Here is a 22,492-nt window from a genome sequence, read left to right as displayed (position 1 = left end):
ACCAATGGTGTGGGGCACGTGCACTGCATACCTCATGCTGAGTTGTGCTGGCCGCATCATACCCTGTGGATTCTTTCATTCTGCCAGAGACTCAGTCTGTAGGTCCCCTGATAAATCCTCCCTGGAGGGTAAGTGTGAGTGGGGGTGAGGGGGGAGCCAGTGAGTTTCAAACAGGTAGGGTCTGTGTGGTTCCTGACCTCTGAGCAGAAATATCCTCAAGGTCGTCACCCTTCTCTTCACAGGTACAGCACCCACCATGGCCTTTGATATCATTGCAGGCAGGGACAAGGGAGGACAATGGACTTGGGGGGGTAGACAAAATTGGGGCAAATATTGGGGGAAAGATTTAAGGTATCTCTGTCCTAGAAGACTCAGGAACTGCTAACAGAGGGCAGATCAAGAATCCCCAGTGGGGCCTGGATGAAGGAGTGGCGAAGCCACTGACCACCCAGCACACAAGATACACTTCACCTGCCCAGTGCCACCAACTTTCCCATCGCCCTTTGGCGTGTGTGTGTGTGTGTGTGTGTGTTTGTGTTTGTGCAACGCATTCTGGGTGCAGAGCTGTGAAGCTCCCACCCCCATGACACACAGGTGGGTTGCAGTGAGCCTGCCTACTAACATGTTCTTTTAAATCCCCTGTTGGCGTGGGGCTCGTGCAGTGCAGTCTGGGTGCAGAGCTGTGCAGGTCGCATCTTATCGTCTGGATTCGTTCTTGGTGTCTGAGACTCAAGTGGTAAGTCTCCAGATCAGTCCTTTCAAGAATTTAAGGGTGAAGAGGGAGCCAGCAGGCCTTGAGGGGGGAGGAGTGGTGTGGTATCTGGCCTCCAAGGAGGAAGGTCCTCAAGGTTGTCCTCCTTTTCCTCCGGGTGTCTCCGCAGACATGACCATTGTCTGTCTTGGTGGGTGTGGGACCCGGGAGGATGGTGGATGTGGGGGTGGGATTGAGAAGAAGATCGGGTGTCCTGGGCCATGATTTGAGGTATCTGAATCCTAGAGGTGCCAGGAATTGCCGACAGAGGGAGGAATAGAAATATTCAGTGGGGCTGAGATGAGGGAGTGGGGAGGCCGGCACCCCCCAAGACACGTGGGACACACTGTACCTGCCCAGTAGCATACTCTTTTATATCCTCCATTGGCGTGGGGTTCCTATGGTGCGTTCTGCGTGCAGAGCTGTGCGGGTCGCGTCTTACCGTCTGGATTCGTTCTTGGTGTGTGAGACCCAATTGGTAGGTCTCTGGATCAGTCCTCCCAGAAATTGAAGTGAGAAGTAGGAGAGCGAGCAGCCTTTGGGTGGGTAGGGGTGGAGGGGTTTCTGGCCTCCAAGGAGGAAGGTTCTCGAGGTTGTCCTTTTCCGCCGAGTGTCTCAGCAGCCATGGTCATTGTCTTTCTTGATGGGAGTGGGACAAGGGAGGATGGTGGGGTTGGGGGTGAGATGAAGATCGAGTGTCTTGGGGGGTGTGATTTGAGGTATCTGGGTCCTGGAAGTGCCAGGAATTGCCGACAGAGGGCAGATTAGGAATCCTCAGTGGGGCCCGGATGAAGGAGTGGGGAAGCCAGCGGCCCCCCCCCACACCCACGTGGGACGCACTGCGCCTGCCCAGTACCATGCGCCTTTTAATCAGCCATTTGCGTGGGGTGCAGAGCTGTGCAGGTCGCGTCTTACTGTCTGGATTCCTTCTTGGTGTCTGCGATTCAGTTGGTAGGTCTCTGGATCAGTTTTCTCAGAAATTTAAGTGTGAAGAAGGAGCCAGCAGGCTTTGGGTGGGTAGGGGTGGAGGGGTTTCTGGGCTCCAAGGAGGAAGGTCCTCGAGGTTGTCCTGCCTTTCCTCCAGCTGTCTCGGCAGGCAGGGCCATTGCCTTTCTTGGTGGGTTGTGGGAGTGAGATGAAGATCAGGCGTCTTGGGGACTTGATTTGACGTATCTGTGTCCCAGAGGCGCTAAGAATTGCGGACAGAGGGCAAATTAAGAATGCTCAGTGGGGCGGGGATGAGGGAGTGGGGAAAGCCCACCCCATTCACAGTGCGCCTGCACAGTAGCATGTTCTTTTAAGTCAGCCCCCATTGGCGTGGGGTTCGCGTGGCGCGGTCTGGGTGCGGAGCTGTGCAGGTCGCGTCTTACCGTCTGGATTCGTTTTTGGTGTGTGAGACCCAATTGATAGGTCTCTGGATCAGTCCTCCCAGAAATTGAAGTGAGAAGTAGGAGAGCGAGCAGCCTTTGGGTGGGTAGGGGTGAAGGGGTTTCTGGCCTCCAAAGTGGAAGCTCCTCGAGGTTGTCCTCCTTTTCCGCCGAGTGTCTCAGCAGCCATGGTCATTGTCTTTCTTGATGGGAGTGGGACAAGGGAGGATGGTGGGGTTGGGGGTGAGATGAAGATCGAGTGTCTTAGGGGGTGTGATTTGAGGTATCTGGGTCCTGGAGGTGCCAGGAATTGCCAACAGAGGGCAGATTAGGAATCCTCAGTGGGGCCCGGATGACGGAGTGGGGAAGCCAGCCCCCCCCACACCCACGTGGGACGCACTGCGCCTGCCCAGTACCATGCGCTTTTTTTTTTTTTTTAAAGATTTTATTTATTTATTTGAGAGAGAGAATGAGAGAGAGCACATGAGAGGGGGGGGAGGGTCAGAGGGAGAAGCAGACTCCCTGCCGAGCAGGGAGCCCGATGCGGGACTCGATCCAGGGACTCCAGGATCATGACCTGAGCCGAAGGCAGTCGCTTAACCAACTGAGCCACCCAGGCGCCCACCATGCGCTTTTTAATCAGCCGTTTGCCTGGGGTGCAGAGCTGTGCGGGTCGCGTCTTACTGTCTGGATTCCTTCTTGGTGTCTGCGATTCAGTTGGTAGGTCTCCGGATCAGTTTTCTCAGAAATTCAAGTGTGAAGAAGGAGCCAGCAGGCTTTGGGTGGGTAGGGGTGGAGTGGTTTCTGGGCTCCAAGGAGGAAGGTCCTCGAGGTTGTCCTGCCTTTCCTCCAGCTGTCTCGGCAGGCAGGGCCATTGCCTTTCTTGGTGGGTTGTGGGGGTGAGATGAAGATCGGGCGTCTTAGGGACTTGATTTGAGGTATCTGTGTCCCGGAGGCGCTCGGAATTGCGGACAGAGGGCGGATTAAGAATGCTCAGTGGGGAGGGGATGAGGGAGTGGGGAAAGCCCACCCCATTCGCACTGCGCCTGCGTAGTAGCACGTTCTTTTAAATCCGCCGCCATTGGTGTGGGGTTCGTGTGGCGCGGTCTGGGTGCAGAGCTGTGCAGGTCGCTTCTTACCGTCTGGATTCATTCTTGGTGTGTGAGACCCAATTGGTAGGTCTTTGGATCAGTTCTCCCAGAAATTGAAGTGTGAAGTAGAACCAGCAGGCTTTGGGTGGGTAGCGGTGATGTGGTTTCCTGCCTCTAAGGAGGAAGGTCCTCGAGGTTATCCTCTTTCTTTGGCTGTCTCCGCAGGCATGGCCCTTGTCTTTCTTGTTGGGTTGTTGGGGTGGGGGTGAGATGAAGATCGGGCGTCTTGGGGGCTTGATTTGAGGTATCTGTGTCCCGGAGGTGCTAAGAATTGCGGACCCAGGGCAGATTAAGAATGCTCAGTGGGGTGGGGGTGAGGGAATGGGGAAGCCCCACCCCACCCCGTGCACGCGGTTCGCAGCGCGCCTGCACAGTAGCATGTTCTTTTAAATCCGCCGCCATTGGCGTGGGGCTCGTGTGGTGCGGTCTGGGGCGGAACCCTGCAGGTCGCATTTTATCGTCTGGATTCGTTCTTGGTGTGTGAGACCCAATTGGTAGGTCTCTGGATCAGTACTCCCAGAATTTTAAGTGTGAAGTAGGGGAGTGAGCAAGCTTTGCGTGTGTAGGGGTGGTATTGTTTTTGGCCTCCAAGGAGGGAGGTCCTCGAGGTTGTCCTGCTTTTCCTGTGCCTGTCTCCGCATGCTTGGCCATTGGCTTTCTTGGTGGATTGTGGGGGTGGGGGTGAGATGAGGATCGGGCATCTTGGGGGCTTGATTTGAGGTATCTGTGTCCCGGAGGCGCTAAGAATTGCAGACCCAGGGCAGATGAAGAATGCTCAGTGGGAGGGGGTGAGAGAGTGGGGAAGCCCCCCCCCCACCCCGTGCACGTGGTTCGCAGTGCGCCTGCGCAGTAGCACGTTCTTTTAAATCCACTGCCATTGGCGTGGGGCTCGTGTGCTGCGGTCTGGGTGCGGAACCCTACAGGTCACGTTTTATCGTCTGGATTCGTTCTTGGTGTGTCAGACCCAATTGGTAGGTCTCTGGATCAGTCCTCCCAGAATTTTAAGTGTATAGTAGGAGAGCGAGCAGCCTTTGGGTGGGTAGGGGTGGAGGGGTTTCTGGCTTTCCAAGGAGGAAGGTCCTCGAGGTTGTCCTCTTTTACCTCCGAGTGTCTCTGCAGCCATGGTCATTGTCTTTCTTGATGGGAGTGAGAAGAGGGAGGATGGTGGGGTTGGGGGTGAGATGAAGATCGAGTGTCTTGGGGGGTGTGATTTGAGGTATCTGGGTCCTGGAAGTGCCAGGAGTTGCCGACAGAGGGCAGATTAGGAATCCTCAGTGGGGCCCGGATGAAGGAGTGGGGAAGCCAGCGGCCCCCCCCCCCCCCACACCCACGTGGGACGCATTGCGCCTGCCCAGTACCATGCGCTTTTTAATCAGCCATTTGCCTGGGGTGCAGAGCTGTGCGGGTCGCGTCTTACTGTCTGGATTCCTTCTTGGTGTCTGCGATTCAGTTCGTAGGTCTCCGGATCAGTTTTCTCAGGAATTTAAGTGTGAAGAAGGAGCCAGCAGGCTTTGGGTGGGTAGGGGTGGAGTGTTTTTTGGCCTCCAAGGAGGACGGTCCTCGAGGTTGTCCTGCCTTTCCTCCGGCTGTCTCGGCAAGCTTGGCCATTGTCTTTCTTGGTGGATTGTGGGGGTGGGGGTGAGATGAAGATCGGGCGTCTTGGGGGCTTGATTTGAGGTATCTGTGTCCCGGAGGCGCTAGGAATTGCGGACCCAGCACTGATTAAGAATGCTGAGTGCGGCGGCGGTGAGGAAGTGGGGAAGCCCCACCCCCACCCCGTGCACGCGGTTCGCAACGCGCCTGCGCAGTAGCACGTTCTTTTAAATCCGCCGCCATTGGTGTGGGGTTCGTGTGGCGCAGTCTGGGTGCGGAGCTGTGCAGGTCGCTTCTTACCGTCTGGATTCATTCTTGGTGTGTGAGACCCAATTGGTAGGTCTTTGGATCAGTTCTCTCAGAAATTTAAGTGTGAAGTAGACCCAGCAGGCTTTGGGTGGGTAGCGGTGATGTGGTTTCCTGCCTCCAAGGAGGAAGGTCCTCGAGGTTATCCTCTTCTTCTGGCTGTCTCCGCAGGCATGGCCCTTGTCTTTCTTGTTGGGTTGTTGGGGTGGGGGTGAGATGAAGATCGGGCGTCTTGGGGGCTTGATTTGAGGTATCTGTGTCCCAGAGGCGCTAAGAATTGCGGACCCAGGGCGGATTAAGAATGCTCAGTGGGATGGGGGTGAGGGAGTGGGGAAGCCCCACCCCCACCCCGTGCACGTGGTTTGCAGTGCGCCTGCGCAGTAGCTCGTTCTTTTAAATCCGCCGCCATTGGTGTGGGGTTCGTGTGGCGCAGTCTGGGTGCGGAGCTGTGCAGGTCGCTTCTTACCGTCTGGATTCATTCTTGGTGTGTGAGACCCAATTGGTAGGTCTTTGGATCAGTTCTCTCAGAAATTTAAGTGTGAAGTAGAACCAGCAGGCTTTGGGTGGGTAGCGGTGATGTGGTTTCCTGCCTCCAAGGAGGAAGGTCCTCGAGGTTATCCTCTTCCTCTGGCTGTCTCCGCAGGCATGGCCCTTGTCTTTCTTGTTGGGTTGTTGGGGTGGGGGTGAGATGAAGATCGGGCGTCTTGGGGGCTTGATTTGAGGTATCTGTGTCCCAGAGGCGCTAAGAATTGCGGACCCAGGGCGGATTAAGAATGCTCAGTGGGGCGGGGGTGAGGGAGTGGGGAAGCCCTACCCCCACCCCGTGCACGCTGTTCGCAGCGCGCCTGCGCAGTAGCATGTTCTTTTAAATCCGCCGCCATTGGCGTGGGGTTCGTGTGGTGCGGTCTGGGGCGGAACCCTGCAGGTCGCGTTTTATCGTCTGGATTCGTTCTTGGTGTGTGAGACCCAATTGGTAGGTCTCTGGATCAGTCCTCCCAGAATCTTAAGTGTATAGTAGGAGAGTGAGCGGGCTTTGGGTGGGTAGGGGTGGTGTGGTTTCTGGCTTTCCAAGGAGGAAGGTCCTCGAGGTTGTCCTTCTCTATCTCCGAGTGTCTCTGCAGCCATGGCCCCTGTGTTTCTTGATGGGAGTGAGAAGAGGGAGGATGGTGGGTTGGGGGTGAGATGAAGATCGAATGTGTTGGGGGCTGTGATTTGAGGTATCTGGGTCCTGGAAGTGCCAGGAGTTGCCGACAGAGGGCAGATTAGGAATCCTCAGTGGGGCCCGGATGAAGGAGTGGGGAAGCCAGCGGCCCTCCCCCACACCCACGTGGGACGCATTGCGCCTGCCCAGTACCATGCGCTTTTTAATCAGCCATTTGCCTGGGGTGCAGAGCTGTGCGGGACGCGTCTTACTATCTGGATTCCTTCTTGGTGTCTGCGATTCAGTTGGTAGGTCTCCGGATCAGTTTCCTCAGGAATTTAAGTGTGAAGAAGGAGCCAGCAGGCTTTGGGTGGGTAGGGGTGGAGTGTTTTTTGGCTTCCAAGGAGGAAGGTCCTCGAGGTTGTCCTGCCTTTCCTCCGGCTGTCTCGGCAAGCTTGGCCATTGTCTTTCTTGGTGGATTGTGGGGGTGGGGGTTAGATGAAGATGGGCGTCTTGGGGGCTTGATTTGAGGTATCTGTGTCCTGGAGGCGCTAAGAATTGCGGACAGAGGGCGGATTAAGAATGCTCAGTGGGGCGGGGGTGAGGGAGTGGGGAAGCCCCACCCGCACCCCGTGCACGTGGTTCGCAGTGCGCCTGCGCAGTAGCACGTTCTTTTAAATCCGCCGCCATTGGTGTGGGGTTCGTGTGGCGCAGTCTGGGTGCGGAGCTGTGCAGGTCGCTTCTTACCGTCTAGATTCATTCTTGGTGTTTGAGACCCAATTGGTAGGTTTGGATCAGTTCTCCCAGAAATTTAAGTGAGGTAGAACCAGCAGGCTTTGGGTGGGTAGCGGTGATGTGGTTTCCTGCCTCTAAGGAGGAAGGTCCTCGAGGTTATCCTCTTCCTTTGGCTGTCTCCGCAGGCATGGCCCTTGTCTTTCTTGTTGGGTTGTTGGGGCGGGGGTGAGATGAAGATAGGGAGTCTGGGGGCTTGATTTGAGGTATCTGTGTCCCAGAGGCGCTAAGAATTGCGGACCCAGGGCGGATTAAGAATGCTCAGTGGGGCGGGGGTGAGGGAGTGGGGAAGCCCTACCCCCACCCCGTGCACGCTGTTCGCAGCGCGCCTGCGCAGTAGCATGTTCTTTTAAATCCGCCGCCATTGGCGTGGGGTTCGTGTGGTGCGGTCTGGGGCGGAACCCTGCAGGTCGCGTTTTATCGTCTGGATTCGTTCTTGGTGTGTGAGACCCAATTGGTAGGTCTCTGGATCAGTCCTCCCAGAATCTTAAGTGTATAGTAGGAGAGTGAGCGGGCTTTGGGTGGGTAGGGGTGGTGTGGTTTCTGGCTTTCCAAGGAGGAAGGTCCTCGAGGTTGTCCTTCTCTATCTCCGAGTGTCTCTGCAGCCATGGCCCCTGTGTTTCTTGATGGGAGTGAGAAGAGGGAGGATGGTGGGTTGGGGGTGAGATGAAGATCGAATGTGTTGGGGGCTGTGATTTGAGGTATCTGGGTCCTGGAAGTGCCAGGAGTTGCCGACAGAGGGCAGATTAGGAATCCTCAGTGGGGCCCGGATGAAGGAGTGGGGAAGCCAGCGGCCCCCCCCCACACCCACGTGGGACGCATTGCGCCTGCCCAGTACCATGCGCTTTTTAATCAGCCATTTGCCTGGGGTGCAGAGCTGTGCGGGACGCGTCTTACTATCTGGATTCCTTCTTGGTGTCTGCGATTCAGTTGGTAGGTCTCCGGATCAGTTTCCTCAGGAATTTAAGTGTGAAGAAGGAGCCAGCAGGCTTTGGGTGGGTAGGGGTGGAGTGTTTTTTGGCTTCCAAGGAGGAAGGTCCTCGAGGTTGTCCTGCCTTTCCTCCGGCTGTCTCGGCAAGCTTGGCCATTGTCTTTCTTGGTGGATTGTGGGGGTGGGGGTTAGATGAAGATGGGCGTCTTGGGGGCTTGATTTGAGGTATCTGTGTCCTGGAGGCGCTAAGAATTGCGGACAGAGGGCGGATTAAGAATGCTCAGTGGGGCGGGGGTGAGGGAGTGGGGAAGCCCCACCCGCACCCCGTGCACGTGGTTCGCAGTGCGCCTGCGCAGTAGCACGTTCTTTTAAATCCGCCGCCATTGGTGTGGGGTTCGTGTGGCGCAGTCTGGGTGCGGAGCTGTGCAGGTCGCTTCTTACCGTCTAGATTCATTCTTGGTGTTTGAGACCCAATTGGTAGGTTTGGATCAGTTCTCTCAGAAATTTAAGTGAGGTAGAACCAACAGGCTTTGGGTGGGTAGCGGTGATGTGGTTTCCTGCCTCTAAGGAGGAAGGTCCTCGAGGTTATCCTCTTCCTTTGGCTGTCTCCGCAGGCATGGCCCTTGTCTTTCTTGTTGGGTTGTTGGGGCGGGGGTGAGATGAAGATAGGGAGTCTGGGGGCTTGATTTGAGGTGTCCGTGTCCTGGAGGTGCCAGGAACTGCTGATAGACGGCTGATTTTGTAATGCCCGGTGGTACCCGGATGAAGGAGTGGGGGAAGCCCCGCCCACTTGTGGCTGCCCGGCTCTGCACATGCGCGTGTTGTTCTCCTTCCCAGCGGCCATTTGTTTGGTACAAGTGCAGTGCTTTCTGGTTGTGAAGCTGTGTGGCTTGCATCCTGCTCTCTGTATTCTTTCTCACTGACGGAGGCTCAATTGATTGGTCCTCAGATTAGTCTCCCTAGGAACTTACGTTTGAGCGTGAGGGCTCAGCCAGCCGGCTTTGGGGCTAGTAGGGATGGCGTGGTTCCTAGCCCCTGAGGAAAAGTCCTCAAGATCATCCTTTTCATAGGGGTTGGTGTTGTCATGGAGGCACTAGGAACTGCTGAGAGAAGGAATATTTAGGAATTTCCAGGGGGGCCTAGGCAAGGGGTGGGGAAGCAGTGTGCATGCCTTGCACTGCTGCATCTTCACCCTCAGGTGTGGGGTATTGCAATGACTTCTGGGTGTTGAGCTGTGTGGGGTCTTGTCTTATTGTCTGGATTCTTTTCTTGCTGCTTGAGACTCAATTGGTGTGTCGGCAGATCAGTAACCGTGAGGAGGGAACCAGTAGATTTTTGGGGGGGTCAGGGCAGGGTGGTTCCTAGCCCCTGAGGAGGACAGTCTTTGAGGTGGTCTTCTTATGGATGTCACAGCCACCATGGCCCTTGATGTGGTGGCAGAACAAGACAAGGGAGGAGGGTGAGCTGGGGACAGATGAGGGTCAGATGAAGATGGAGTTGTCTTGGCATTATTTGAGGTATTGGAGTCCTGGAGGCACAAGGAACTGCCAACAGGGCACAGACTCGGGAGTTCTCAGAGTCTGGGGGCCCTGGGTAAGTGGCAAGTCCAGTGGTAAAGAAACTCCCTAGAAAGGGGGATTGTTGTGTGGTTGCCTCCCTGAGACTTGGAGTGTACCAAACAGGACCAAGAGAGGAGAGTGCCACGTGCAATCTTGATTGCAGGCACTCAACTTTGCGATTCTAGCGCAAAAATAATAGGAGACAGTCTATCAACAATGAATGTGGTTAAGTATCCCCGTAAAACTTTATTGGAGGTGTGGAAAGAAAGGGCTTAGTAAATCAGAGTGTGCAAACAATAGTAGATACTCAGTTCTTCATTCTCTGGTATTTTCTTTTTTCTTTATTGGTGGTATTTTCTTAAATGTCTCCATGATGGTGAATCAAGTTGTGAAACCAGATCCCTTTCAAAATATATTCTTGTCTTAATCATGTGCCTTACTTAATTTCTCCGTCAGCCTGGCCATGAGGTGAGCAGTTGCCTTTGCAAGCTGCCAGATTTGGTGTGAGTGGAGAGCATGCACAATTAAATTACCATTAGACTAACTTTAAAAATATTCTGTGTTGAGACAAAAAGCACACGTCTCCATTTGGCCAGAGAAGTGGTCAAATGTAACCGTCCTCTCAAGTGTATTTTCCAAATCCCAGTGTTCTATTTTCAGTGATGAATATGAATTGGCAAGTAAGATCAACATTCAGACCTAGAGCAAGACGAGATGATGAAAAATCTTCGCAGCCGGTTGGGCCTGTGGTTGTAAGTACTTGAACTTTTGTTTTTTATTAGTACAAATTTATTTTTGTGGAAATGTTGAGCTAGTATAGATACTGATAAGGATTTTCCATGGTAAGGAGCATTTCTCCAGGAGCATTACATTGTTATTTTTTGGATGGATGCGGTTGTGTTCCTGGGAAATATACCTGATGACTTTCTTTTCATGCTTATAAACAACCGATTGCACACATCCATCCCAACATAGATGAAAATGGCTTCCAAAGGCTTTGAGGATGACTCTTTTGGAGTAGCCTCTGTGGGAAGAGTAATTTTATTAAGAATAAGTATATTGAATAGTATTGGAGAAATGTCTTTAGATTTTTGTTGGTGGTGGTGCCATTAAACCATTTTATAAATTCCTTTTGTATGTGACCTCTTTACTAGCTGTGGAGAGTCTGTTCTGCCAGTCTTCGGGTCTTTTTTCTGGGTTATTTACACTTACGTGGTTATTATCTAGGTGTGTATATGGGATGAAGTGAGCTTAGAATCCTCCTACCCTGTCATCTTCCATTGTATTCCAGGTATTTATATTATTGATGTGTATTAACAGCACAAGTTTTTATCTGTTTACATACACATATGCGTACCCCTAGGCCCAGCTGCCTCCTGCTGAGCAACCTCAAGGAGAGGAGCCACCGACTGAACGTAAGGATATTATACCTGATCAAGAGAAAAAAGGAGCATCTGTGGTTCAAGGTGAAGGGAAAGGGAAGGAGAATACCCTCTTGGGGGGGGGGTGTAAGTGCATGTGCGTTTCACGCATCGTGATATACTTGTAACAGAAGGGAAGACAACAACAGAAAGGAATCTCAAACATTGCCTGGAAATTGGCTGGAAAAGTGAAGAGGATATAGTTTGCAACCTAGGGCGGTTCCTCAGTATAGTAAGCTTTCCCCATTTTGTGAATGAGAAAATGAAGGCTCAAGGATTGTGTTTATCAAAGAGCCATTTGACTACTGAAAACAAAATTTGTGTTTTTTTTAAAGTGGCTCTTAAAAGGAGTTTACATTTTTCTATGGTTAGAAAAACCAAAAGAGGGTCCCCTGGGTGGCTCAGTTGGTTAAGCATCTGCCTTCAGCTCAGGTCATGATCTCAGGGTCCTGGGATGGAGCCCCGCATTGGGCGCTCTGCTCAGTGGGGATTCTGCTTCTCCCTTTCCCCCTGCTCGTGCTCTCTCTCTCTCACACTTGATCACTCTCTCAAATAAATAAAATCTAAAAAAAGAAAAACCAAAAGGTTAATTATCCTGAAATTAATATGAGACAAAAGTATTTCTCCCAGATACATAGTATTCCCAGTATATGGTATTTTTTTTTTTAAAAGATTTTATTTATTTATTTTGAAAGAGAATGAGGGAGAGAAAGCACATGAGAGGGGGAAGGGTCAGAGGGAGAAGCAGACTCCCTGCCGAGCAGGGAGCCCGATGCGGGACTCGATCCAGGGACTCCAGGATCATGACCTGAGCTGAAGACCGTTTTGAAGCAAGATCTTTACATAATTCAGGCCACTGTTTAAGGTTTCTAGAAAATGACTGACCACAACGTCCATTCATTTCTTTCTACCCTGCCTTTATTTTCACCGTAAAATAGTGTACTTATTGTTACTCACAAATAACTTTGCTCTTCTTTTGGTTCTTTGTTGTGCATGGGATTCACTTATGGAACATTACACATAGGGCCTTTGGACCTAAGTATAACTTTATTTTAACAAAGTAAGATTTGTCATAGTTCTGCAAATACACTCAGCTAAAGAAAATTACATTTTAATTGTAGTTTAATTCCTACCCATGGTGTAGACTTCAGACTTTGTAGAGTTGCTGCTCACTGCCCTTAGTACACTACGGCAAAATACTAGAATTGTACATGTATTATGGTTTATCCTTAGACTGTCATTTTTTAAAATAAAGGTTTCATAATACAGAAAAACTATGTAAAGTCCATTCATAGTTGCTACTAATGTTGCAGAAAAGGTCCTCCATACTGAACTGTACGCTTAAAAATGGTAAAGTTGGGGTATTTTATGTTATGCATTTTTAAACCACAATTAAAAATGAAGTAACTACTGGCTTCTGAAGTACAATGTCATATATTTTCTTTTTATTCTTTGTAGTTCCAAACCACAAAATTTACAGAAAATTTACAAGGGTAGTACAATTATACATATATTTATACAAAATTTTCATCTGGAGTCACCGATTGTCAATATTTTTTACCACTTTGCTTTCATATCTTCTTCCCTTTCCTTTATATATATACACACACATTTATTGGTATGTTTACTATTACTACTGTTTAATCATTTATATAAGGTTCAACTATTATGATCTTTTACCCAAAGTACCTAAGTGTGTGTATATCCTCAGAACAAAGAAAGTCATTCTCTGGGCTAACCACTGGACAGAAACTTGACAGCGGAAAACCTTTGATATACAGTGTAAATCAATTTCCCCAGTTGTCCTGATAATTTTCCTTCATATAATTTTTTTGGATCCAGAGTCCAGTTTAGGATCATGCATTTGCACTTAGTTTTTTTTAAAGATTGATTTATTTATTTGAAAGAGCCAAGTGAGAGCGGGGCAGGGGCAGAGGGAAAGAATCTCAGTCACATCCCTACTGAGCCTGATGCACATGTGCATGGGGCTCGATCTCCCGACCCCTGAGATCATGACCTGAGCTGAAATCAAGAGTCAGATGCTTAACTGAATGAGCCACCCAGGCGCCCCACATACAGTTTTTTTTTAATCTGGAACGGTTCTGCACATTTTTGATGACAAAGCAATTGGTTTGCAGAATTTTTATCAATTTTGGGTTTTAAGACTTCTTTCCCCTCAACGTTTATTGACGTCTGCTCTTGCCACATCACATGCTAAGTATGAGAGACATGCTTTCAGCCTTGAACTCACAATCTAGTCAGAGACTCAAGTCACTGGCAAGTATAATGACAAGTACAGTGTAGATAAGTACAAAGGGGACACCTGAATTGTCTGAGGGCAGTTTTGAAAAAGGAAGAGGGTAATAAAACCCTGCGTTACTAGTTTCTGGTAACGGACCCCTGAAATAATGCTCTTGTAATTCTTACCACATTTACTACCACACTAGCCTAAGGCTTTTATTTCGTAACACTGAGGAAATGAATATTATTTCCTTTATTCATATCTCATGTTTTACCACTTAAATTAATCACTTTTTTATTTTCAAGGGCCTGCCCCGGAACCTAATCAAAAGGAACTGGCTGATGAAAAGACTGGGGGTGAGTGTGGAGATGGTCCTGCTGTCAAAGGGAGGGGACTTGCAAATCTAGAGCCCCTTAAGATGCCCGAGGCAGGTATGTGATCCATTAAGCATGCAAATTATAGCGCGTCTGTTTTTAGCAATGTTATATATTTAATAACAGAGGTAACTTTGTTGTTACTTCAATAACCGAGTTCACATATAAAAATTATTTGAAATGTAGTTCAGATCCCAAATGGCTGACTTACAGACTATTAGGCATAGGTTGGGTCAAAGCCATATAAATTACAAAGTAGGAAAACAATTTCCTTTAAATGTAAGTTCTTTAGCCAAGAGCTGATAATTTCAGATACTTTTAGAGAGATCCCCCTTTTTTAAAAATTTTTAAAAGACTTTTATTTGACAGACTCTGCAAGAGAGGGAACACAAGCAGGGGGAGAGGGAGAAACAGGCTGGTGGGCTCTCACAACCCTGAGATCATGACCCTGAAATCACAACCTGAGCCAAAACTGAGAGTTGGATGATTAACTATGCCACCCAGGTGTGCCCCAAGGAGAGATTTTTTTTTTTTTTTTTTGAGAAAGAGCACCAGGCACAGGCACTAGCAGGGGGGAGGGGCAGAGGGAGAGGGAGAAGCAGACTCCCCGCTGAGCAGGGAGCCTAACATGGGACATGGGGCTCCATCCCAGGACCCTGGGATCATGATCCGAAAGCAGATGCTTAACCGACTGAGCCACAGGTGCCCCCCAAGGAGAGATTCTTAATAGAAGACTGGTATGAATCATTGGGAAAAAAAAATAATCCAACTAACAGATAAATCAAAGAGATGGCTCTTTTAGAAAATATTTATGAATAGAGGATCCACTAGTTTACATAATTTTGAAGAAAATGGACAAAAGCCAAGTATACACAGTAAAGAATATGAACAAGACAGGAACAAGACAGTAACAGATATTGAATATATATTTGGCTTTCCAGTTTCTTTCTTTTTCTCCCCCCATCCTGCCCCCTTTTTTCTGGCCAACCTGAGAAATGGTACTGTTTCTCCTTCACGATTTGATGTTACCTTGATGGTAAATGACTTAAAACTGGTGTGACCATATAATGTGTGCAGATGGGCACACACTTAAGTGTATAAAGAGGCACTGTTCATAATTACGGCAGGCATATGGGTGAAAACAGGGACAGATGGTCACCCTACTTCAAACAACCACATAAGGGCTAAACTAGCTTAAAGTACCGTTCTGCACTTTCCACAATACAGTCAAAACAAATGCAATACTAGCCTTTCTATTTATTTCACTTAAGCAATTCAAAGCAAGACATTACTGTTTTAGATAATCTTATATTCTGAAGGTTTTCTCAAATAAAAATATTTAATTGGTAACTTTTTAAAAGCTGCTTTTGTTTCTTAGGTTTCTTCTTGGTTGGTTGGATTCTTATTAACAGTATAAGAAATTTTTGCTTTCTATTCAAAACTACCTGAGTATAAATGCATTGGGTTTAATCTTTTCTGAACTTGAACCATTCCTTTCTTTGTGGTATTAGAAAGTGTCATTTCTATGCCTTTTAGTGTTGTCTGAATAAAGTTCTGCAAAGTAATGTTACGTTTCTTTTACAGGTGAATGGAAACCGCAGATTTAAACGAAGACAGGCTGAAGCCACGTGGGCACTTCTTGTGTTGAAAAGTGGCTAAAATTCTCTCAGTAAAGTTTTGTTCCTGTGTTGAAAAGTGGCTAAAATTCTCAGTAAAGTTTTGTTCTTGTGTTGAAAAATGGTTAAAATTCTCTCAATAAAGTTTTGCAGTTTTGTCCAAAAAAGTCTTGCACATCTTCTGTGAATTTATTCCTAGGAATTTGAGGTTCTTGAAAATAGTACTTTTTTTTGAAATTTTATATATATATATATTTTTTGTAAGATCAACAGTGACTTTTTTTTAAAGATTTTATTTATTTGACAGAGAGAGACCCAGCAAGAGAGGGAACACAAGCAGGGGGAGTGGGAGAGAGAGAAGCAGGCTTCCCCACGGGGCAGGGAGCCCGATGCGGGGCTCGATCCCAGGACCCTGGGACCATGACCTGAGCCGAAGGCAGACACTTAACAGACTGAACCACCCAGGCGCCCCTAATAACTCATATTTATAAGGTGTGTATCATCTGTTAGTCACTTCTCTGTACTAGGTTCTGTACGTTTATGATGTCATCAAATCCTTAACAAAGAAGGGAAGTCAGAATTGTCCCAGAATTGATCGTCTCTGGGGCGCCTGGGTGGCTCGGTTGGGCAGCTGCCTTCGGCTCGGGTCATGATCCTGGAGTCCTGGGATTGAGTCCCACATCGGGCTCCCAGCTCGGCGGCGAGCCTGCTTCTCCCTCTGACCTTCTCCCCTCTCATGCTGTTTCTCGCTCGCTCGCTCTCTAATACATAAATAAAATCTTAAAAAAAAAAAAAAGGATCGTCTCTGCCTTCAGTAAGAAGCAGATTTGGGGATTGAAGTTCTAAATTCAAAGCCTTCGATCTTTTCTCAGTAAAAGCTTCTGAAAGTGAATGAGGAAGAATCTGACGACCTATATGATGATTTTAGTTACAATCTGATGTTTATGTAAATATTTTTTAAAGATTTTAAAATTTTTTTTAAAGATTTTATTTATTTGACAGACAGCGAGAGAGGGAACACAAGCAGGGGGAGTGGGAGAGGGAGAAGCAGGCTTCCCGCCAAGCAGGGAGCCCAACGCGGGGCTCGATCCCAGGACCCTGGGATCACGACCTGAGCCGAAGGCAGATGCCTAACCGACTGAGCCACCCAGGCACCCCTGAAGATTTTATTATTTGAGGGCGCCTAGGTGGCTCAGATGGTTGGGCGTCTGCCTTCGGCTCAGGTCATGATCCCAGGGTCCTGGGATCGAGTCCCGCATTGGGCTCCCTGCTCCTTGGGAGCCTGCTTCTCCCTCTGCTTCTCTGTCTCTCATGAATAAATAAATAAACAATCTTACTGCTCAATTATCCTCATTCTGTAGATGAGGTAATTGAGGATAAGAGAAGACAAGTATCTTATTCAAGGGCCAGCCACTTTTCAACCCCAGACTGTTTGAACCCCTGTGTACTCCTCTCTTTGCTTTTAATATTGTCTTCTGTCTTTCTTTTTTTTTTAAAGATTTTATTTATTTGACAGAGAGAGACACAGCGAGAGAGGGAACACAAGCAGGGGGAGTGGGAGAGGGAGAAGCAGGCTCTCCGCCGAGCAGGGAGCCCGATGCGGGGCTCGATCCCAGGACCCTGGATCATGACCTGAGCCGAAGGCAGACGCTTAACGACTGAGCCACCCAGGCGCCCCTTCTGTCTTTCTTTTTTGAGATTTTATTCATTTATTTGACAGAGAGAGAGCACAAGCAGGCAGAGCCGCAAGCAGAAGGAGAGGGAGAAGCAGGCTCCCCGCTGAGCAGAGACCCCCGACGCGGGGCTCCATCCCAGGACCCTGGGATCATGACCCGAGCCGAAGGCAGACGCTTAACCGACTGAGCCACCCAGGTGCCCCTGTCTTCTGTCTTAATTCACATTCACCATAAATAATTTTCCTTGCTCCTCTTGTCCCATAAGTTCTTTTTCTTTAACTCATCAGGAGTGTATTTATTTAGCTTATTTTTTTTACAGCATTAGTGCCCAACTGCCAAAATAGTTTTCAAAGTGACCGTACCATTTTGCATCCCCACCAGCAGTGCATGAAGGTTCCAGTTGTTCCATATCCTTACGAACACTTGGAGGGGGGGTCAGTCTCTTTAATTTTAGCCATTCTAAAAGATGTGTAGTGGTATTTCCTTGGAGTTTTAATTTGCTCAACCTGTTGAGCATATTTTCATGTGTTAATTTTCATCCATGTATATTCTTGTCTGGTCAAATTTCCTGTACATGTTTGATTTTTTTAAAGATTTTATTTATTTATTTGAGAGAGAGAGAAGGAGAGACAGTGAGAGAGTACAAGCGGGGAGGACAGGGAGAAGTGGGCTCCCTGACGAGCAAGGAGCCCGATGTAGGGCTCGATCCCAGACCCTGGGACCATGACCTGAGCCGAAGGCAGATGCTTAACCGACTGAGCCACCCAGGCGCCCCTCCTGTGCATGTTTTATTGGGTTGTTTATGATCTTTTTGTTTAGGGTTTTATTTATTTATTTATTTCCTGAAATTTTACAGTAATATACCTTTGTCTATGTTTTTATTCATTTGTGTTGGATACTCATGACCTTCATTTAAAAAAAAAATTTATTGTTATGTTAATCACCATACATTACATCATTAGTTTTTGATGTAGTGTTCCATGATTCATTGTTTGTGCATAACACCCAGTGCTCCATGCAGAAAGTGCCCTCTTTAATACCCATCACCAGGCTAACCCATCCTCCCACCCCCCTCCCCTCTAGAACCCTCAGTTTGTTTTTCAGAGTCCATCGTATGACCTTCATTTTTAAAGGATCATTCTTGCCTTTTTTTTTTTTTTTATAATTTTCTCTGCTTTTTTTCTCTGTTCTCAGTATCTGGAAGTTTTCTTAATCTAATCCTAGATTACCTTTACTAAGACTTTATTTTTTAATTTTTTAAAAAGATTTTATTTTTTAAGTAATCTCTGTACCCAACCTGGGTCTCGAACTTACAACCCCAAGATCAAGAGTCACATGCTCTACTGACTGAGCCAGCCAGGTGCCCCTAAGACTTTATTTTTTATTGTTTCATGCCTTTTGTCTGTTTATGCAACTTTATGGAAGATTTGCTCAACACTTTTTTTGTCTTCCATATTGAATGCTTTTTATTAGCTACTAGATTTCCAAGACATATTTAAAAATCTACTTTTCTTCACTTCAGTAACAATTTTTTAAAAGATTTTATTTATTTATTTGACAGAGAGAGAACACAAGCAGGGGGAGCGGCAGGCAGAGGGAGAGGGAGAAGCAGGCTCCCCTTGAGCAAGGAGCCCAATGCGGGGCTCGATCCCAGGACCCTGGGATCATGACCTGAGCCAAAGGCAGACGCCCAACCAAATGAGCCACCCAGGCGCTCCCAGTAACAATTTTTAAAAGATAAAAAGCAAAAAGAATCTACTTTTCTACATTTTCTTAATTCATGAATGCTTAAAATATAAACATACCGCTTACCTGATGCAGCTCACCTTGTTGGGTTCTGATACCAATATTATGGGAACTTCCTACAAAGTATTGGAAACTCATCCTTCCCTTCCCAGTGGGAGGGTTTAGAGAGCACTGGTATATGTTGCCCAAAGCCTTACAAGCCCTGGCATTCTTAAGCCTTGACAATAACCTAAGTGTTTTTGAAAAGGACAAAAGATGGCTCACGGGGAGCAGGAATTCTTCGGTTGTATTGACTTTAGTTGGAGTGTTTTCTTTGAGCAAAGCTAAACATGGGGCAAGCTGAAAGCCAGGAAAAACTGGCTGATATATGCTGTTTCCCCCCAAGTCACCTGACGACTGTCTTTGATTCAGAAATTTGGGTGAGGAGGCACTCAAAGGGAAAACAAAGTGCAGGCGATGAGAAAGGTGGGGAGTTTTTTTTTTTTTTCTTACAGAAAAAGATAAATCCCTGATACCCGTTTGGTCTGTTTAGACAGCAGTCTATCCATTAAAGGTGTTGGGAAATCTCTTTTTATTGCTCAGGCTTTGATTCCCAGACCTTTATCAGGAGCTGTGTGCCTGGGTCAGAAGTCATCCTGAAGGCTGGTCAGCTTCTCAGCTTGGGCACCTTGGAGAAGAGATACTTATCTAAGCTGTTGGGATCATAGTCCCAGGCAAGGTAAGTAATAGCACAAATTGCTCTATGTCGCCGGGACAAAGACCTCAGGAGGACCAGAGACTGCTAGATAATGTCTGCTGGGCATCAAGAGACTGAGAATCCCGGGGTGAATTCCAAAAAGAGGTACCAGCTCCTCCAAGAGCCATGAGCACCTGGAATTCCAGGACCTGCAGGATGAATATTTGCAGCAGCTGTGGGTAAAGGGCCTCCTCCTTCACTACAACAATCTTCTTTGGCCACTGCTGTGTTTTTAAAATTACTTATGTATTTAAAAATTGTGGTAAAATATATACAGCATAAATTTTACCACCTTAGCGATTTTTAGGTGTATAGTTCTGTAGCAGTAAGTACATTTACATTGTTGTGAACCATCACCATCCATCTCCAGAACTCTATTTTTTTTAAAGATTTTATTTATTTTTCAACAGAGAGAGAGACAGCGAGAGAGGGAACACAAGCAGGGGGAGTGGGAGAGGGAGAAGCAGGCTTCCCGTGGAGCAGGGAGCCCGATGTGGGGCTCGATCCCAGGACCCTGGGATCATGACCTGAGCCGAAGGCAGACGCTTAACGACTGAGCCACCCAGGCGCCCTCTCTTTATTTTGTTTTAAGATTTTATTTATTTATTAGAGAGAGAGAGTGTGTGTGTTGTGTGCTTGCTTGCGTGCACACAAGTGCACAAGGGGGGTAAGGGGCAAAGGGAGAGGAAGAAACCAACTTCCCACTGAGCAGGGAGCCCAATGCGGGACTCCATCCTAGGACCCTGAGATCATGACCTGAGCCGAAGGCAGACGCTTAACGGTCCGAGCCACCCAGGCGCCCCTAAGACAACTTTATTTTAAATTTAAAGTTTTCATAATTTTTTTAAAGTAGGCTCCATGCCCAATTTGGGCTTGAACTCACAACCCTGAGATGGAGAGTCACATGCTCTACCAATTGAGCCAGCCAGGTGCCCCTTCATAATGTTTTTTTAAAAATCATATCTCATTGAATCTCAGATTGTGTGTCACACTACTAGTTTATTTTATTTTTTAATTTAAATGCAATTAGCCCACATAGAGTACATCATTAGTTTCAGATGTAGTCACACTATTATTCTAGTTAACACTTAAGAAAGAAAGGATGCTGCTAATTAAACTATGACCCAATGCCTTCTCATCTCAGTGGCTGACTGCTTCTCCCTCTCCCCCCCCCCCCCGCTCGCTCACTCTCTCTCAAATAAATAAATAAAATCTTTTTAAAAAAATGATTTGAACTTATAGGAAATTTGAGCTGACTGTATTAGTCCGAATGGCGTCCTGGCCCTTCAGCTTCTCCCAGCTGCCCTGAACATTCTTCCTGGGGTCCGGTGCACAGGGGCTCACTCCCCATGGTGCCCACCCTGAGGGCGCTCTGGATGTCTTCTTCAAGATGGAAGCAGGAGGGGTTAGCCACCAAGTGAGCCTCTGCTCGGGGATGCCCACATAATGTCAGGTGCCTCCCTCCCGACTGCTGGAAATCTGGGAGTCCCACCGGCACCACACAAACCCTCAGGTGTCACAGTCTAGTGCAGGAGGCTCACACATATGTACAAGCACAACAAAAAGAAAGTGAAAGGCGCTGCAGTATGTAGGTATGAGAATGGAACACTGGATCCAGATGGCCTTGGTTCCAATCCCGGCTCCAGGATTTCCCAGCTGTGTGACCTCTGGCAGGTTGCTAAACCTCTCTGTTTCTCAGGTGCCTCGTTTGTTAAACGGAGAACACAACACTATCTCATTAGGTTGTTGTAAGGAGTATTATATGAGTTAATATTTGTGAAGAATTTAGAACAGGTCCTGACATATAATAAATGTACAGTAAATGCTTGCTAGTGAAAAAAATCTGAAGCATTGAATTACAAGTACAGCCCATGGAAGTTTAAGAAGGGACACAGGGGAAGAAGACATAATGGTCTCCTCACAGTAAAGCAAAGGGGATACTAGCACTACCCTCCAAAGTTATTTCCTTATATCTTTTTTTAAAGATTTTATTTATTTATTTATTTGTCAGAGAGAGTGCCCGCACAAGCAGGGGGAACGGCAGGCAGAGGGAGCAGCAGGCTCCCCGCTGAGCAAGGAGCCTGATGCGGGACTGGATCCCAGACCCTGGGATCATGACCTGAGCAGAAGCCAGATGCTTAACCAACTGAGCCACCCAGGCGCCCCTCCTTACATCTTTCTTAAAGTGTGGTCCTATGGCTAAGTCCCCATCCTTTAGCAGGAAACCTGTCCTCTCCCAGGCCAGAGCCAGTCCTCTCCAAGGCTACTCATCTAGGATAGCCCTGGGAGTGACGTAGAGCCAGAAATGAGGTGAGCAAAGCCCAGCCCCATTCCTCCCACAGGGATCAGACGCTAGCCTCTTGGAGTTGCATGTCCAGGTCTGGTATAACATGAACCCCAGTCATTAATTTTATTTTGCAAATCATTAGCTATAAATGGTCATTTAGAGTGTTTCCCCCCGGTAGTTCGTTCATACCAACCTTGTGCACACAGCTATGTGCACGTGTGAGTGTTTCTTTAGCACACAATCTTACAAGTAGAATTGGTGAGTCAAAGGAGTCACTCATGCAACAAACACCTAAAGAGTGCCTAGTAAGTGATGGACACCGCTCTAGGTGCTGGGGAGACGTCAAGGAACTAAAAGTCACACGTTCGTGGGAGCTGACATTCCAGTGGAGGAAGTTTCCAGTTTTTATCTTGACAGATGTTGCCACAATGCTGTCCAATTACCAACACCCTCAGCCCACCCCTGGAGTGGGAGCTTTGCGGCAGGCGGATGGATTCCTTGGCCTTTGCTCTCTGCAAGATCTTCAGGGTCAGGGCTGGGGACGTCCATGTGCAGTGCGTATGTGTCACGGGGAGACCGGGACGGAAGGGTCCACTGGGGGTGGGGGGGGGTGGAGAAGGAGGGAGAGAAATGGTTCACAGGGTCTTTGCGTAGAAGCCTCCTTGATCACACCACTAGGGGGCCTACAGGAGGTAGGGAGGAACAGTCCAAGATAGAACCGTCCTCCCAGGTTCTACCCCTTCAGGAGGTAGAGATGGAACAGTCAGCTCTGGGAGGTACCACTGGGTAGGGGGCGTCTATTC

The 22,492-nt window shown here is 48.2% G+C and overlaps 1 long non-coding RNA gene across 1 annotated transcript; it reads left to right on the top strand.

The window, feature by feature from the left end:
- The first annotated feature begins 654 nt into the window (after positions 1-654).
- LOC144380417 (uncharacterized) lies at positions 655-15,412 on the top strand. Its single transcript, XR_013444547.1, has 5 exons — positions 655-736; positions 10,252-10,343; positions 10,955-11,057; positions 13,560-13,685; positions 15,213-15,412. It is a non-coding gene; the product is annotated as an uncharacterized LOC144380417 (long non-coding RNA).
- Positions 15,413-22,492: the final 7,080 nt, after the last annotated feature.

Source organism: Halichoerus grypus, chromosome X (assembly GCF_964656455.1).
Source record: "Halichoerus grypus chromosome X, mHalGry1.hap1.1, whole genome shotgun sequence".
Lineage (NCBI taxonomy): Eukaryota > Metazoa > Chordata > Mammalia > Carnivora > Phocidae > Halichoerus > Halichoerus grypus.
Note: the sequence above shows the minus strand (reverse complement) of the source record. Positions and strands in the feature narration are given on the sequence as shown.